Raw genomic sequence first — 7254 nt, forward strand, 5'->3', positions numbered from 1 at the left:
GATGAAATTTGAGACAAGACTAAGGAGGTCTAGAGTTATGATTTCCCCAATTGTCGGAATCCTTCCCGCTATGCCTTCTATAATTTCGCCTAAGTTTTCTCTACCGATCATGAGCGCTCTGAGTATCATAATTCTCTCTCGAGTAACTATCATAATTTACTAGACATATTCTTCCGAATTACGCTAGCTGGCACTAAGTACGGCTCACTCGGATCGCACCAAGGTTTTGTTATTCCTAATCCCACCTTTAAACCCTCCGTATTGATCCCTTATATACGTTAGGAGTGATGTTGTTCAACAACTACATAAATATGCACTCTCTTTCGAGTAATACACACTAAATAGGCACAATCGATTGAGAGCTCTTCAACCAACTACAATAATAACGTAGTTGAACAAGTAGAGAAATCCAACGGCTCAATTATATAAAATCATAACAAGAATTCATCCTACAAAAGGTTCTATCAAAACTCTAGATAACAAATTAGCTAATCATAATAGTATGCAAAACCACAATACTAGAATTCTTAACCAATAATGAAAATAGGAAGAAGGAAGTGAAAAACTCTTAGAAGAATTCTCCGCCTTGCTCCTAGTGTGTTCTTGCCTCCTTAGGTCAAAATCCCAGATCTAATCTCAGTCTCCTCTTCATCTCTCTTAAAAATAATGTTTAATGACTATTTATATGTGTAGAGTAAAGACCTAGACGAAATTACTAAGTCCAAAACCAAATAGGAGACAAAATAGGCCAGAAACCTGTAACACGCCAACACCTCGCGAAGGCCTCGCGGCGCCTGCTCTAACGCGAGCTTTTTGGCTCGCTTCTGCTTCAATTCATTTTGTTGCCTAACATTTGCTTCAGCTTTCATTCTTGTTTTTTGTCTTCTTTTGTAATTGACTTTTTGTCTTCTTTTGTAATGTTACACTTTACTCATTGTATATCCAATAATTAATTAATCATAACTTCATTCTTGTAGTGTATAAAATACACATAAAATCTCTATTTTGCTCCTAGTTTCATCTTCAACGTAACTACACAAAAAATGGGCTCAATTAAGCACAAATATAGTATAGTTTAGCATTAATGCCCAAATGTAAGGTAAGTAATGCAACAATTAGGAACTCAAGATAGAAAGAATTCACTCACTCTCAGAAATAACATTCATATACCACAAAAGATACACCATAGGCTTGCCCGTAGTGTACTACTCTATTAATCGAGCTCATTCAGTCTAGGATCAAGTAGACTTTAATTGGTTGTAATATAAGCTGCGGGTCGGGTAAGATACATTTGGATATAAGAGTGACTACACCTCCTTAAGCACTTTAATACATATACTTTAACATTCAAACCCATACTTATGTCAAACCATAACTCCACCTTCACATCAATATATATTAAAGAATATTCTTTTTCACAACAATACAACTATTTTTTTCTTTTCTTTCTTTTTCAATTCACGTGGCTCTTACTTTTTCAAAACAGTGCATATTTCTCCTTATTTCATTAGTTCCACTCAAAAGCCAAACCAACCACCCCACACTTTAACTTTTACAAAGTTCATAACAATCCAAGTGCTCATGAGAGGTTAAAAGGTTCAAATAGATGATTAATTCAAACAAATGGGTAAGGCTTGTAATGTGGTTGCCAAAGAAACAGGATTACAGGCTCAAAGGGGTTAACTACGATACATAACAATTAGGCGGGTAAAATATATATATATATATATATATATATATATATATATATATATATATATATATATGGCTCAATAAGGAAACGCCTATATCACTTCCAAGACTGAACAAAACTACTATTTCACTTTGCAAACACAAGGGGCAAGTTCTAGGCATCAAATGCAATGCACAGAATAACACCCAAAACTCACACACACATGGCACATAACTCACTCAGGATTGGACTCATCAAGACACTCTAGTCAAAGCAGTTAAGCAAAGTTAAGATTATACAATTTAAGGTACTTATACAAGAGTAAAAAGTCGAGCCTAAGCATCACAACCAAAGTATTCGCTATTCTCAAGGCATAACAAGGTCAAGAGATATTGCTTCAATTCAATTCATAGCACAATGGCTCCTACTCCTAAAAAATAAAACTAATTACACCCGGTTCAAACAAAACCCTTGAAAAAGAACCGCGGCACAAAGAAAAACCAAGGGGGAATTACTACACTACCTACAAAGAAAATCTTTTTTTTCTTTAGACTTAAATCCCTCAAGAAAGCTGTCTAGGAGATCCATCGTCGGGAAAAGTCCAATCTTTTCTATTTTTCGAAAAAAATTAAAAAAATTTAATGAATTAAACTAACACAACTAAAATAGCATAGAAAGTCACCCAGACAATCTCCTCACCCCACACTTAAAATTGTGCATTGTCTCCAATGCACACCCATAAATATAAGAGAGTAAAAGGAACTCCCTGGTAGGCCAAAGGACGAAGTACTAGCAGCTCATGGGGTACTCGGACTTCTCCCAGGCCTGGACTTCATGCGGGTACCTCACACTTAGTTCCAACCATCTGGGTTGTTGTTGCTTTTTTTTCCAATGGCCTTGCTTCCCATACTCCTAGAGAAATAAAAAACAACACTACAAGAATGATACAATAATAAAAAATAAAAAAATAAAAAATAAAAAGAAGTAATGATGGGTTGCCTCCCAACAAGCGCTTGATTTAACGTCGCGACACGACGTGAATCACTTTATGCCTCCACTTCGAACTTATGAATTGGACCCCAAGTTTTGATTCAAGCTTATGATTATGCTCCTGGGGTGGTGGAACGAATCTAACTGGCCCAAGGAAACAATGTAGTATTCTGCACTTCTTGGCCTTTAGATGAGGTGTGTAATCCTGACTTTCCGGCAAGAAGAATTCTAGAGTGTAGGCACCTTGTTCCTCATTCCTTGACTCCTCAATTGGCTCGGATGACTCTATTTCTATATTATCATCCAAACACGATGTGAAAAAATGTTTGGAGTGTGGGCCAATGCGCTTAACTACATGAATTTTGGGACTATTAACTTCCTTAAAACTAATAACACTAGAATCAACTAAATATGTATCTTTAATGTCTTTGGTTGACTCTAGTATCTCTTCTTCAACATCGACATCATCAAATTCTAGTTGGTTGGTTTGGTCATATTCTACTCTCAACTCTTCCATTATAATGGTAATTTCTGCAGCCAATTCATGTTCTTCTTGGCTATTATCCGCAATGTAAGCTTGTTTCACTTTACAAGGTTCAATTAATTTATTAGCTTAAGCCTTCAAGTTGTGAATAGTTGCTTTTTGCCTTTGTATCTGCAGTGGTTTCTCATCATATTATTCTATGAAACACTTTAACATATCTTTGATCTCATTCAGGTCAGCTTCCCTAGGTTCTTTGTTCCTATTAACTTCACCAAAAAAAAAATAGAACCATCACAGTAAGGGGTTGGGGAAAGATAAGAAATATAATCACAACCATGAAAGTGACCATCTTGACCACCACATATATCACACACATTCCACACATAAGATTGAGTTGGTGCACATAACTCGCTCTCGGAAATATTTTGATAATTTTGCCATGGGTGGTTTCCTCCACAATATGCATAAGGATGATCAAAAGTAGAATTACCAACATCAAAATTCTCATAATTCCAAGATGCCATGTTTCTAAAATCAACAAGTAAAACAAAAATATAAAAAATCAAATACAAGAAAATAAAAATAAAAGTTCAAACTTGCAACCTGGCAATATGTACACCTACAGCTACACTGTTAGTTCTCCAGCAATGGCGCCAAAATTTGATCATGCCCAACTATGCCTTATTAAAAGGACTAAGCGATCGTTGCAAATATAATCCGGTTTACAAGTCCGGAGTCGAATCTCACAGAGAACTAAGGCTTAGCTACAACTGTTAAATATTGCTAAAAAATACAAGTCCAAACAACTTCCTAATTATAGAGATTATAATATTTATTTCTAACTAATTAACTAATAACTATTATAAAGCAGTAAAATTATCAACTAATAAGGATGAAATTTGAGACAAGACTAAGGAGGTCTAGAGTTATGATTTCCCCAATTGTCGGAATCCTTCCCGCTATGCCTTCTATAATTTCGCCTAAGTTTTCTCTACCGATCATGAGCGCTCTGAGTATCGTAATTCTCTCTCGAGTAACTATCATAATTTACTAGACATATTCTTCCGAATTACGCTAGCTGGCACTAAGTACGGCTCACTCGGATCGCACCAAGGTTTTGTTATTCCTAATCCCACCTTTAAACCCTCCGTATTGATCCCTTATATACGTTAGGAGTGATGTTGTTCAACAACTACCTAAATATGCACTCTCTTCCGAGTAATATACACTAAATAGGCACAATCGATTGAGAGCTCCTCAACCAACCACAATAATAACGTAGTTGAACAAGTAGAGAAATCCAACGGCTCAATTATATAAAATCATAACAAGAATTCATCCTACAAAAGGTTCTATCAAAACTCTAGATAACAAATTAGCTAATCATAATAGTATGCAAAACCACAATACTAGAATTCTTAACCAATAATGGAAATAGGAAGAAGGAAGTGAAAAACTCGTAGAAGAATTTCCCGCCTTGCTTCTAGTGTGTTCTTGCCTCCTTAGGTCAAAATCCCAGGTCTAATCTCAGTCTCCTCTCTGTCTCCCTTAAAAATTATGTTTAATGACTATTTATATGTGTAGGGTAAAGACCTAGATGAAATAACTAAGTCCAAAACCAAATAGGAGACAAAATATGTGTCACGACCCAAAATCTCACCAGTCGTGATGGCGTCTATATCAATCTTAAGCAAGCCCACAATCTTAATAAACCACCATATCTTTTAAATTTGAAAATAAAATAATTAAATTTAGTGAAAGAAATCTCACAAATACAAATATAACACTCCCAAAACCCGGTGTCACTGAGTACATGAGCATCTAATATGAATACAAATCTGGAAAATACGGTCCGTAATAGTCTGAGACCAAATGCAGTAATTAAGGAGATAGGGAAGGAGAGTCAAGGTCTGGAAACACGTCAGCTACCTCTGAATCTCCAGAATATCAACTGTGCGAAAGAAATCAACACCCGCTATGGCCGGGAATACCTGAATCTGCAGAAGAAATACAGGGTGTAGTATGAGTACAACCAACTCAGTAAGTAACAATAATAAATAAAGAACTGAAGATAGTGATGAGCTACACAATTATAGTTCACTTTCAGTAATTCCAGCAAAGAATAGACATGCTTTCAAATCCAGCAGTTTAAGTCAAATCAATTTTATACAGTTCAAGTTCATGTAATCCAGATACAAAATCTCTCAGAGAATTTCACAACAATGACAGATAACAACTAAGTGCAACAACAAATGAAAAGCAAGTATAGCCTCCCAGGGCAACAGTCACTCAACTCGTCACAACAGCTCAACCACTCGGCTCTCAGCCCTCAACACTCACACTCAATGGGTACCCGCGCTCACTGGGAGTATGCAGTGTCCGGAGGGGCTCCTACATCCCAAGCGCTATAATCCACACGGACAACCCACGTGCTGCACGGATAACTCACGTGCTATAGTATCAATATCTGGATCCGCACGGATAACTCACGTGTTGCACGGACAACTCACGTACTGCACGGATAACTCACGTGCTACACGGACAACTCACGTGCTATAGTATAATATTTGGATCCGCACGGACAACCCACGTACTGCACGGACAACTCACGTGCTATAGTATAATATCTGGATCCGCACGGACAACTCATGTGCTGCACGGACAACTCACGTGCTATAGTATAATATCTCACAATCAGGCCCTCGGCCTCACTTAGTCATAAATCTCCCCAGTCTCTCGGGCTCTCAACAATCATGAAATCATCCCAAACAACAATGATATGATGGATCAATAATGAATAATAGAGACTGGGATAAAATAATCAAGTAGACTATGACTGAGTACAAAACAACAATTAAGCAGATAGTTCAACATATACACGACCTCTGTAGGTCCCAACAATACCAATATATAGCCTAAACATGGTTTCTAACATGACTTACAGTTAAATTTTCACAACACATAGAGAGCACATAGCTAACAACAAGTTATTCAACTTTACAGTGTCCACGGGACGGACCAAGTCACAATCCCCTCGGTGCACGCCCACACGCCCGTCACCTAGCATGTGTGTCACATGATACCAAAATCGGAGTTCCATACCCTCAGGACCAGATTTATAACTGTTACTTACCTCAAACCGTGAAATTCTTATTCCGCTAAGCCTTTACCTCGTGAATTGGCCTCCAAACGCCTCGAATCTAGCCACAAATAATTCGATTCGGTCAATAAAATTTATTGGAATTAATTCCATAAAAAAATGCTAATTTTCCATAAAAATCCAAAATTTAGCTCAAAACACTCATGTGGGGCCCACGTCTAGGAACCCGACAAAAGTTACAAAATCTGAACTCCCATTCCGATATGAGTTCAACCATACCAATTTTATCAAATTCCGATAACGACTCGACCTCCAAATCTTAAATTATCGTTTTTGGAAGATTTTGCAAAAATCTTGATTTCTTCCATTTAAATCCGAAAATAAATGATGAATATAAACATAGAATCATGAAGTATAATCACTTTTGGATATAGAACGCTTATCCCAATCCATATGGTGAAAATCTCCTAAACAATCGCTTCAATCCGAGCTCCATAGCTCCAAACATGTTAAAAATGGCTGAAACCACGGAATATAGCTACTGCCCAGGTATTTACTCTTCGCGATCGCGAAGCACAAAATTTTTCAGCTCCAAAATCTCTCTTCGCGATCGTGGAAAACCAATCGCGATCGCGAAGAACAAACTCCCCAACTCTTCCAGACAGCCTCTAGTATAATGGTCATAACGTTTTATACAAAACTCCAAATTGTAAATGGTTTAACTTTCTGAAAATTAGATACCAAGGTCTGTAACTTTCATTTGTTTTGCATCTCCCAATTCCTTATAGATTGCTAGATATAAGCTTTCAAAGTCAGCCTTGTGCAACAAAGATTTCCAAACTCTTCCTAAATAGCCTATAGTGTATCCACCTTAACTTTTTGTACACAACTCCAAATGACAAATGGTTTACCTTTCTGAAAACTAGACACAAAGGGCTATAGTTTTCTTTGTCTCCAAATTCCTTATAGATTGCGAGATATAATCTTCCAAAGTCGTTCAGGTCAGTG

This window comes from Nicotiana tomentosiformis, chromosome 9 (assembly GCF_000390325.3).
Source record: "Nicotiana tomentosiformis chromosome 9, ASM39032v3, whole genome shotgun sequence".
In the NCBI taxonomy this organism is placed as follows: domain Eukaryota; kingdom Viridiplantae; phylum Streptophyta; class Magnoliopsida; order Solanales; family Solanaceae; genus Nicotiana; species Nicotiana tomentosiformis.